Source organism: Lissotriton helveticus, chromosome 3_1 (genome assembly GCF_964261635.1).
Source record: "Lissotriton helveticus chromosome 3_1, aLisHel1.1, whole genome shotgun sequence".
Classification (NCBI taxonomy): domain Eukaryota; kingdom Metazoa; phylum Chordata; class Amphibia; order Caudata; family Salamandridae; genus Lissotriton; species Lissotriton helveticus.
The window spans coordinates 1,383,236,908-1,383,249,412 of record NC_136061.1 but is presented as its reverse complement, the minus strand read 5'-3'; the positions used below and the strand labels follow the sequence as shown (position 1 = coordinate 1,383,249,412).

General features: G+C 44.1%; 1 protein-coding gene across 4 annotated transcripts in view; it reads left to right on the top strand.

Annotated features, from left to right (window-relative positions):
- The window catches only part of HSPBAP1 (HSPB1 associated protein 1), a 1,313,039-nt gene that overhangs the window by 1,047,430 nt on the left and 253,104 nt on the right, over window positions 1-12,505 (top strand). The gene's annotated exons all lie outside the window — the stretch shown is intronic.

Below are 12,505 nucleotides of genomic sequence, written 5' to 3'. Positions count from 1 at the left end.
ATTGTGTGGAGCTTATAAAGGTGCCACTCCAGCATGCTGATGCCAGATTCTCTCTTTGCACGTCTCCTGACGTGAATCTGGGGCTCTCGCTTGTCTTTCAGAGACTACATCATATTTTTTCAAATTTGAACAGTTTGTAGGGAACGTCTCCACCTAAAATGACAGATTATGCCCTGTAGGGACTGTCGCAGCAAAAATCTGTGACAGATCCCTATCAGGTGTGCCTGTGGTGTCTGGGGTCAAGCCATGACTCCAAGGTGTGCAGTGACTGTGCGTCGATGAACCCAAAGGCCAAATTTTACATCGCCAAGCATAAAAACATACCTCATTGAGACCGCTTTAAGATGAAGTCCCGGTCCTGTTCTTACTTCAGGAGTCACTGAAGCTACTACCGAGGCTGTTCTCCATTGCTATCTAAATCACCTGTTAAGTTTAAAAAGCAACATCCGACATCGAAGTGGGACTCCGCCCCCTCTTACCATTCCCATTTGCCTGAACAAGTAGAGTACCATGGATTGAGATTTTGCTCCTGGAGTTGACAGATCCCAAAATGCATTGGGACTGGAAAAAACTTTCACTTAAAAAAAAAAAACTTTTTCATATATTGTGCTATGTGATGTAACATTGTTAAAACGATTACCACACTGATACATGTGTGAAGTGTACAGAATCGAATCCTTGTACATATTGAAGCAATTGGCAAATCAAAATAGTTAAATATAAATGAATCCGCAATCAATAAAAATAGTGTAACTTTTTTCCTTGGTTAAGCACGTTTATCAATGTTTGAACCTTACAGGTCTATGAGTAGTGCGCCTTGTGTGCTGTGTACATTTTGTGTACCCTTAGATTGTCTAGATGTAGGACAAGAGCAGGTCCTGTTTCAAGGCAGCACACATTTGATAAATTTGATTAATTGGGACATAACCTTATATAATTGTTATGTAAGCTAGGACATAAATTTGAGTGCAGGCTAAGCACATTACTTTTGGTTGGATATTAATGTCATCATTGATTAGGGAGATGGAGCAATGGTACCCGCGGTCGAGCGAGGATGGGGTAGTTATCGGAATGACGACAATATTAGCTAAACTAGGCCCTTAGAAAATAATCTCTTTTCAGTAGCCTCTCTGTAGAGCCGAAGTATTTGGTGAAATGTTGGTCATGAAATGTGGTATATTTAAGAGGGAAGCAGTCTGGGCCTGGGATCTTCACGGCCTTCAGGTCCCTAATGGCAGCATGAATTTTGTCTTCTGTGATTGACCCAGCGTAAAGCTTAATGCAACCAAAGTCCAGGAAGGGAGTGGAATGTCGTTGAGTGGTTGAGTGCACTCCATGGGGGCTTGTGGGTCTCTAGTGTAAAACTGCCTGTAGGGGAGGCTGTAAACACTGCCTCAATTTCAGAGGCTGCATGGATCGTAGAGCCCAAATCATCCGTCACTGGTGGGATAAAGATGGGAGGCGATGTCTCGAATCACAAGTCTGTATAGAAGCGCCCCATTTTGTCGCCTTGCTCAAAACTGCGCTGGGTGGTCACCCTCCAGCAATGGCAAGCCTCACATAAGAGTAGCTGTCATGGTGCAATCCTATCTATATCCAGTTGGCAGGTGAGCAGCTTTGTGATCGCTTAGGTTAACCTAGATTCTTTGTTGAGTATGCGCGTCTTCAGTTCTGCAATGTCATGTTGCCTATCTCTTTCTTTACTTTTGAGATAGCTCCTCGCCTATCCACAAATCAGTGGCTTACCAGCTGCCCAGAGAGGGCCAGAGTCTTGTATAGAGTGACTATTAAGGTGAAAATAGGACGTGAGCTCTCCAGCCAGATATTCCACCAACTCCTCGTCCATCAGGAGCCAAGCATTAAAGCGCCACAGAGGAGATCGAGCGACCAGAGGAGACCGAGCCCTCCGGTCAAAGAACTAGTGGAGAGTTATCGGAAATACCCCGTTGGACCATTGACATGACCACGGAGATGTCTGAATTCTGCATCTTGTTCTTATTGCGGGCTGCATTTCAAAATAAAAAAACGAATCTTTATTACATGATTAAGAATTGATTTGGTGGTATTAGAAGCTAACTCTTTCAGATTACTTAAACCACAAGTAACAGTGGTCTGATAAATAACGTTCTGTGGTCCTATAGAGCTTGATATGTCTGAGTTGGGGCAAGGAGACTCATGATTATTAAAACCAAATCTTCTAGTTTTCTTAACCCTAGGGATCAGGAAAAGTAAACTAGAATCAATCTGTTGATCCTCAAGCCAGTCATTTACATCCAATACCCCCAAAATAGCAAAACGATTCATAGCAGAAACATTATATAGTCATCATGCCTCCTTCTCTGATCAGACATGTGCTTGTAAAGAGATTTTCTTACATCAGAGGGTTTATAACAATAAAAAAAATCCTAGAGGGGCAGTACTACTAATATTGGTATTGAGACAGCAAAAACATGCCCTACCAAATCTGGGGAACTAAAATTAATTACAACACAGCCCTCCGATTCAGTCTTTGGACTCCTACCCACCCAGCTTTCCCTGCCAACCATATTGAGATTGTTGAAAAACTAACCAGTGAGACCTGTTATTTCTCCTATCCAGTTAATAGATTTATTATTAAGATTCTCCCAGGACTCTGTTTGATTAGACTCAAGCGGCGGAACATTCTTCAAAATAATTACAACCAGCTTATCCTTGGGTGGCAGATCCAGTTTGTCTTGGTTAATAGGGGAATGCCGAACAGCCATGGGAGAGTGTGCTAAGAAGGAGGTCTCAGATCTCTTAACAATATCAGCTCCTCTCAGGCTATTGTGTTGTAAAGGGAAGCCCCCACCATCAACCAGCACCCCTTCCTGTTTTTCATGGCCCTCCTCGTCAGTCCAAGTACAGCACCTGACACCATTGTTGTGTACAGGTGTACATACAACCCCCTGAGAACCAAGCACAGACTTAATTTCCTGTTATCAATGCAAGACATGGGTTAGAAATGTTTTCAACCGCCTCTAATCTAAACTAAATTAGGTCCAAAGACCTAATTTAACAAACATTTTCAAATCCTCCATTGCCATCGTAAGTTAGTTAAATCCTTCTTCGAGTTATTATGATTGTGCTTGGGATTTTTCTCATTAGTACAACCATCGCACATACCAGCTGCCACGGTTTCGGCCCTTTTTCAGAAGAGGAGGTAGAAAAGGTCATGCTTGAGGTCAAGTCGGGTTCCCCACTTGACCCTTGTCCACATCATATTTTCTCCCAGTTAACCCCTGTAATATGTCCAGTAGTTACTAGAGTACTCAATCTCTCCCTTAGTTCTGCTGAATTCCCAAAATCATGGAAACAGGCCCTAGTCACCCCTTTAGTAAAGAAGGCTGGAGCTGACGTAAACAATCCGGCCAATTACAGGCCAATTTCCCAGCTACCTTATTTATCAAAGGTTCTGGAGAAGTTAGTCAACAGAAGTCTTTCCACATTCTTGGAAGCAAATGGTCTGCTGGATGATTCACAGACAGGGTTTCGGACAAACAACAGCACCGAAACTACACTCTTAGCGGTGACAGACAGTATCAGAGCCAAGGTGGATCAGGGTAGAACAGTTGCACTGATACTCCTTGATCTATCAGCGGCTTTTGATACCGTACCCCACAATCAACTATTGAACATCCTGGCAGAGAAAGGAATACTGGGCAAAGCATTAGGATGGCTACAATCGTTCCTAGCGGATCGAACCCAATCAGTACGCTTGGGTGACTACACATCCCCTCCACGACTCATAAAATACGGAGTTCCCCAGGGGGCATCATTGAGCCCAACTTTGTTTAATGTATTCGTCTCCTCGCTGGCAACCATTGGCAAAAAGTGGGGTGTCGAAATGTGCTCTTATGCTGATGACACTCAGCTGATGGTCACCATTGATGGAAATGATGACTCCAAAACCAGATTGACGAACTGTTTGACTGAATTGGCAACCTGGATGCAGGACCACTGTCTTAGACTAAACGCCGACAAATCCGAAATCCTATTGTTCGGCAGAGGTACACAGGCCTGGGACAATAGCTGGTGGCCAAGTGACTTGGGTTTGCCTCCCAATCCCACTGCTAAAGCAAAAAATTTAGGAATAACACTGGATAAGGATTTATCTATGAAATCCCATGTCTCTATAACTTGTGGAAGGAGCTTTGGACTTTTGAAGATGCTTAGACGTGTCTTCCCCTGGGTGCCAACGGATTGTAGGAAAACCTTAGTCCAGTCACTACTGATGAGTAGGCTGGACTATGGTAATTCTCTGTTTGTAGGAATGGCAGATTATCTCTTCTCTAAATTACAGATGGTTCAGAATGCCGCTGCAAAAGCCATCTGCAATAAAAGAAAATATGATTCAGCTAAAAGTTGCATGCGTGAGCTTCATTGGCTCCCAATGCGGCAACGAGCCATTTTTAAGCTGTTGTGTATTGCTCACAAGGTACTCTACGGCTCAGGCCCTACCATCCTACATGACAGGGTCAGATTTCATAAACCCGCTAGACACTTACGATCTATGACGTTAGGAAGAGCAGTTATTACCCGAGTTCGTACTGTCAGGATGGGAGAGCGGGCTTTCTCTCACATTGCGGCAACAAAGTGGAACGAGCTACCCCCTAAAATTAGAACAAATGACTGCTTTGTCTCATTTAAGAAACAACTGAAAACATTCCTTTTTCCCAGGCTAGATCAATAATCCTCAATCAGAACTGATGTTAAACCACTTGCAACTTTCTTCAGCGCCGTGATGTCCTTTTAGGATGAATGTTAGCGCTTTATAAATAAATAAATACAAATACAAATAAATACAAATACACCAGCTTCCCGCCTGCCGGTCATTGGCAGCTTCTCCAAGTGTCATAGACTGTTTATTAAACAGTTTTGCCACTGCTTCCCTTTTCCTTTACGGCGATGGGATAGTATCAGACCCATTTATAGCAGGGCTGTCAATTGTCATAGGATCGTGGGACACACAAGAATTTGTTGGGACCTTCTCAGTCAAACTCTTCTCGCTACCAGGTACATTTAAAATAGAAGTTGAGGGTCAGTTATCTAGCATTTCTTTTGTCGAGGTTTTTAACCGTAGGTAGTCGTTTTTCGGTACCGCTAATTTCTCTTTGAATAGCGCCCATAACATTTGTTTAATAAGTAGTGATAGAGTTCAAAGCTTTTCCTGGAACGCTGACATGCTGTAAATCCATTTTCCTTTTACCGATTTAAGAGTTTTAGACACAACAGAAATATCTTAATACCATAGCCAAAAGGGGCGGCCCATACCAGCCTCTTCCAGACTCCGATGGGTGCAGACTGACCCGCTTTTCACCCAGTCTTCGCTGGGGCAGAGCCCGGGCACACCCCACTCAGTGGGATAGCCCAGTGGATTACTTGTCAGTGCTTAGCACCATTCTGAGTATCTGGTCTGCTTCCTCCCAGGTCACAGCTGCAGCGCAGTATGGGCGATGGAGTCCTCTGCCAAAGTCGTACCCCCTAGAGATCATGTCACTGACTTCCTGTAATTGAGGCACGCTTTTGGGTCACTTTTCTGCTGCTCCTGGATGAAAAGTTTTGGGATTTACACTAGCTTTCTTTAACTAGTGTATTACATGGGCTATTCCTTAGTTACACTGGGATGGCCCATACAGAACATCTATCTAGGCTGCTTGTAACCAGAATACTCTTGTTGGTCGCTCCTCTATAGCAATGAGTTGCCTTTGAAGAGTAGTACTATCCATGGATTTCTTCTGAGCATGCCAGCGGGTAACTCCTTGTTCCTACTGGATGGATTTGATCGTTTACAATATCTGGCTGTGTAAAGTGTATGCTCATTGATCGTTCAGTGGGTCTGCAGGGGAAATATATAGAAAATCTATCTTGACGTCCTGTTACCTAAGAATGCTTCTTTGTTCAGGTTGGATTCCAGAGAGACCTGCTCATTTGGGTCTAACAATTCATTCATTATTTGCATATATTCTATTTCTTATTCCTCTTCTTGTGATCACATTCCTAGTCGCAGTAGCCTAAGACAAATTAAGAACACAACTCTGTGCACTTAGGCATGACACCAAAGTGCTTCCCACATAGGCCTGCAATACGGCACTGTTTCAGCCATGCACTCTCCGCGCTGTAGCGTGCTGCATTTCCTCTAACACTCTCTTGGCTCGTTAGCGGTATGAAGGACCGTATAAGGGGCATGAAAAATATATAAATGCTATACCATATGTACCAATCTAAGCACAGCTATGTATGCACACAGACGTAGAGGAGCACATATACACTGATCACCAAATCTGTGTTGGTCAGTGCACACACTAGACTTTATGATCACAAACCTGCTAGTTTTGGGGGGAATTACAAACTTTTGAAAGGCACATTCCCACCTTGTATGTGATCTGAGATCAAAACCTCAACAAAATCTGTATCTGAAATTTGAATGGGGAGAAAAGCCTTTCACAAATGGTCATGGTATAGGGTTCTTCAGAAGTAAAAATATTTCTCCTTGTGGATAAAAGTTAGCAAGTGCTAGTGCACTTTTATAGGCATGTATATATCTAGGATTACTTTGCAGTATGCATCCCATATATTACTGTTTTCTTGCAACACAAACACGATATTATAGAAATTTGACTGAGCAAGTCGTAACCTGATTACTGCAGTTATATTAAATGGTATATGTTAGACAGAGTTCAGTGATGATTCACCATGCAGTCCCACGATAAGTCAACGTGTGACGTATTGAAAATGATTTTTTGGTTCCCAATTTAGAGTTCCGTTGGCCGTCAGATTTATAAAGCTGGCCTGTTGATCTGCAGAGCATGGAAAATGGACAGGGGTCTCACTTACCCGAATGTGGGCATAGGTCTTGAAGATGCATTATTGTAGTGAGGAAATGTGGCTTAACGGCTAGAGCTTCCAACCAGTGATGTCACATAAGCCCTGCAGCTCCTGCGGTGCAGGAGTGGGGGTGCAGAGCTCCAGGGGGCCCCCTCAGCAAAAGTGGTAGTTGGTGGGCCGGGGAGGGGGTCCCCCCTGTGTACCTCAAGTGTTGTTACGCCACTGCTTCCAACTTTTCATCTGAGGGACCTGGGTCGAGTCCTAGCCTCAGCTCAATAATCTGTCAGTCTGTGCAAATCACTTTATTTTACTGTGCCAAAATAAAAAAATATATAATGTTATCTGATGCTCATGTAAAGTGTTCTTTAGCTCTTAAGCTTAGTACGTGCTTTATAAAACTGCAAAAATAAATATGGCGACTGTCAGACCTGCTAGAGACTCTGAAGCGTAAATTTTAGTGCTTGGGATCCAAAGCTTTGATCTGAGAAGTCTTAGAAAAAACCCATATAAATAGAAAATATCTAGCATACAAAGGGATTACCAGACCGTTTATAATCCAGTCCTCTCCTACCTCTCCTCGGATCAGTGATGGTGAGTACACCCCTTGCCGAACAGATATCAGAGTTTATGGGCAGGGCGTTCAGCTGACTGACAGTGTCACCTGGAATCCTAAAGTTCTCTATGCACCTGTAAAAGTCCATAAAACATGTGTTTTACACAATTATATATGAAGTATATTTTCAATTCAGAAACTGATTGTGTGATGTCTGCAAAGTGATGAGAAAATAGTTGTGTAAATTGACAATGATGCATCGAGTGTATGCATGGCTTTCACATAATATTGCTAAATGCAGACACTGAAACACACAAAAGGTGATGGGAGCAGGAGTGGTCCATGTAGGTAAGAGTGGTGGGGCAGTAGGGCCGGGTTGGTGGGGGGGGGGGGGGGGTGGTATTCTACTGATGGCCATGAGGGAAAATTAAATAATTAATTTTCCCTCGTCTGTCGAAATGCCCCCCACCCGGCCACACCGCTCTTACCTGCACAGGCCGCGGCTGATTGGGAGTTGGGAGGATACTTGCAATAAGTCTATCCACTGGCAGTAGCTCGGGTAGCATTCCAACCCATCGTTCTTTTGCTCACCACCTCAGTTTGGACCCAGCCATATGCAAATCGGACTTGACCCTGTTCCTCATGGAAATAGTCTGGCCCGAACTGCCAAGCCAGGTTCTCCCTGAACCGATTTATAAACACACGAAGACCCGACTTGCTCTGAACAGTTAACTGTATTTTTAAGACATATGGGGTTTTAAAAAAACCTTAAAACTTCCCTCACAGGATAGGCTCACTGCCACTGACCTGTTAGTCCAATTGTTCAATTAAAAAAAAAAGTGTCAATACACCACATTCCATACACACATCAAAAGGAAATTTGTAACCACAAAAGATTTGTGACCAAAAAAATGTGAAAAAGGTCAGAAAGTACCTCGCGTTAGCATCACCCAGGGGGGCTGCTGGTAGGTACTCACCCGTGTGCCCACATTATTATCATCATCAGAAAGAAAAAGAGTGTGTATGTTCAAATTTCTCGGAGGTGAGAAATCAAAAGAGAGAAAAAACAGTGAAAACGTGTGTATATGCACTGTCAGTGCTTGTGTCAGTCAGTGCCCACTGGTCCCCTTGAGAAAAGAAATGCAGTTCTCAGAGTTTAAAGTGAGGTACGACTCACTTACAAAATGTAATTTTATTAGGTGCCGTGAGCATCCTTAATTTAAACAAGCATTGGCATAGCCAATAGGTCTCGCCTTTGGGACCTTATAAGTATTTAGTTATCCAGCACAATATCCTTGGTGCAGCAACATCAAGTGTTGCATGGCTAAGCACTTATAAGGTCCCAAAGACGAAACCTATTGGCTATGCCAATACTTGTTATCCTAGCTGCAGGTATGTGTCAAAAAGGAAGAGACTCCAAATATTCTTCAAAACCCCACCCCCATGTCTGATAATCACGCTATGGAAACTTTTGCACATTAGGCCTGGCTGACCAAATAATAGTATGTTTGGCAAGCATGTATTTGCATTTTTAAAAGTTTGACAAAACTTAACTGCAATGTTTAATTAAGATTAGACATTTAAACAATGACAATTTAAAGGAGTATTTGTGAAAACATTTTTCGTTTACACTGGAGGGGCACGGGATTAAAAATGTTGAAGACCACTATCCGGACACTACTAACCTGCAAGTTTTCTCGATAATCTTGAATCTCCTGTTTTTCCCTCTATAAGCCATACTATCAGCAACACCTTTCAGTCCTTTTGGCCAAGTAAAACAAACTCGCCTATATGTAGCAAAGGTAGCCTAACAAAACGTGGAATAGGGCGGTTGTGTGTATCGTAACATAGTTTAAAGTGAAGTGACATGACGGCGCAATATTAAAACTTCACATGTAATGTGGGAAACAGCCTGAAAAGAAATCCAATTAAAATCTACAATAAATCACAGACCAGTATGTACAAAAACTATAACTCGTGTTTCAGAGAGAAAGACAGCCCTGCATTGATGTTCTTTGTATAACGTTATTTTAAAAGCATCAACTAGACATTTTCCAGAGTTTTTAAAATAAATAGATTTTAAAAGGAACTTAGCTAGCTTGCAGACTCTTGCATTGATCTAATGTTTAGGCATATGCATCCGGGCCAGATCGATTTAAATATTTTTTTTGCAAACTGCGCCATCACTCGCAAAGGCGAAGGACGCTGTCCCGTTTTATCCGCTGCGTGGCATTGACAGGGGGGGGGGGGGCAGGTGGCCCTATTACACAATAGTGCCACAGGTAGTCGGGGCTCGAGAGCACCCATTTGGCGTGGAATGTTCACAAAGGCTGCGCCCCCGCTGTTGAATACTGCTATCCCACTCTCAGAGGAGCAGGGCTTGAGACAGCATCAGAAGGCGAGCGATTAATGGAGGAGAGGAGACTGAACATACCGGGAACAGGCAGCAAGCCTTCCTGACGCGCATTGCAGTACTTTTGAAGGACGCTTTTAAATGAAGTACCACGACTGAATAAATAAACCGGTAGAAACTGGATTCCACAATTTTCCAGAGTACGTGTTTGAATAAGTTTTTCAATATTTTCAATATTTTAGCAGGTGATTGAATATTCCTAATTTGGGTGCAACAGAAGGTTTCTGCATATCTAAACTGGGGGACTGCCTCTGCACCACAGACACTAGGATGACAAGGAGAAACACGAGAGACGGCCTGCGGCCGTCAAAGTGAAAGTACGGCCGGCGGAGGAGAAATGCGACACGGCGGGCAGGGGAGGGGGCGGAGCGGGGAGAGCGGCATGAGGGTGTGAAGCAGCAGGGGCCTGAGATGCGGCCGCCTTTGATGTGATAATGCGAGGCAAGCAGCTGGTGGCATTGTGCACGCGCTTTCACATGCACTGCAAGAAATCGCCTGGGAATCGCCTGATCTCGGTAAGCTCTGTTTAAGACGCTATATATCGAGCTCCCGCTCAATGCGCATGCGCATTGAGATAGGTCGCTCGACCTAAAAATGGCGTGTATTTGGCCATTTTCAGGGACGAATGGCCGACATGTTTCGTTGCCAACCTATTTAGGCAACTTCATCAGGGCTGATGGGGAAACAAGTCTTCACCTCACTTGTAAATCACACCGGACCTGTGGTTATATGACTATATGAAACACTGAACCGAAACACAAGCAACTCAGAAGTAGATTCGCCCCAGTTATAGGCTCAGCATCCGGATGCAGCTTTGTTCTAACCACACCGTGAGCATGGGACCCACATCTGGGCATACCCATGCCACTTAGAGCGGTATGTGAAACACACAAAAGGGGATGGGAGGCTTCTCGCAATACGTCTAAACACTGGCAATAGCTCGGGGTCGCATCCAACCCATTGTTCTTTTGCTCACCATGCCACCTCAATTTGGACCTAGCTATATGCAAGTCAGTGTTCCTCATGGGAACAGTCCAGCCCAAACTGCCAAACCAGGTCCTCCCTGAACAGGAGCGCAAGCAACCCAGGACTGGTTTTGTCCAGACGTGGGTCCAGACGTGAGTCCCTTGCACACAGTCACTGGAACCAAGCTGTACCCTGCTCACCATGCCACCTCAATTTGGACCTAGCTATATGCAAATCAGCCTTGCCCATGTTCCTCATGGGAACAGTCCAGCCCAAACTGCCAAACCAGGTCCTCCCTGAACAGGAACGCAAGCAACCCAGGACCGGTTTTATCCAGATGTGGGTCCCTTGCACACTGTGTCACAGGAACCAAGCTGTACCTGGCTGATGAGCCCATAACTAGGGTGAAACAAGTCCTGGGTTGCTTGTGTTCCGGTGCGGGAAGGACCTGGCTCGGAAGTTCAGCAGAACTGTTCTTTCCCATGGGAGTTCGGTCAAAACTGATTTGCAAACTGAGGTGGTATGATGAGCAAACAAATGATGACCTGGAATGCGGCTCAATTAATTTACCTGAGTGAAGACCCAACATGGGCACATTTGTAAAAACTTCCTCAGACAAACAAACTGATGATCAGTGAACATGAACTGCAGAACCAACCACTGTATGTAATTGTTTGTTCTGCAGATCCATCGCAGTGAAATTTTGATTTGAGCCACAAAAGTAGAGTATTGTGCTGAAGACCTTTGCTGAACAGAACACACTGGTTACTTGGGCACATGAACTGCAGATCCACCCTTTTCATGCGTGCTTCTTTTACCCGATTGTACATGCTGCAGAAACAACCCCAGAGCTACATACCCAGCCTCATGGAATGTACAGATGCTGTAGAAACACCATCTGAGATCTGATCCTCCGTGATAAGGTTCAGAACCAATCTTTGACCCGCGCTCATGGTGCATGTTTCCAGAACTAAGCTCCTGTCCTCTGCATATGTTATGGTGTGTGTTCAGTTTTTGTACAGTACATGAGCACACTGTTTAGCAGTTCCTTACTCTCATGGCGATTTAGGTGTTTTGGGGAGACTGCAGTCTGTGATTATAGCTTTACCCATTACAGGGTCATATTTAGGGATGAGTTTGGGGGGAGCAGGTCCAACAGTACTCCCTTGTCTATGTATGTGAGTAAAATGGTTCAAACACTTTGGAGTTAGGAGGAAAGTTGGGGGTGTATCTTCAGACATTCTAAACTAATCCATGTGAACGTTAACTGTGCCTTGGATTATTCCTGTCATGTGCTGTGCAGGCAGATGGGGGTCGGTTCTTGCTGCTCTCCACCTCATGTCAACTTCAGCAATGTTGTCTGTCAGTTATGGGTCTTGGCAGCAGGTTAGTGGGCCTTGTGTCAGTTCTGATACGTACATGGGGTTTGTGTGTCAGTCTTCAGGACGTTTTTTGGGGAGCTCTCATTTCGAGGTGCTCGAACCTGAGCTGGATTGCTGTAGCGCGGATGTGAGTCTTACCTACTTGGTATTGTGATAGACCAGCTCTTTTTGCCACCATGTTTATTTTGTATCCTCGTGCCAATTCTTTAACTTTGTCTGACAGTCCACAACCTGCTACTGCTCTCTTCAACTTAATTAAATATTTTTATTTTATATATAAACACTGTCACACTGCTTAGCGGGAATGCTGACAACCACATGTAAAAAACAGTTGCGATCATTTTG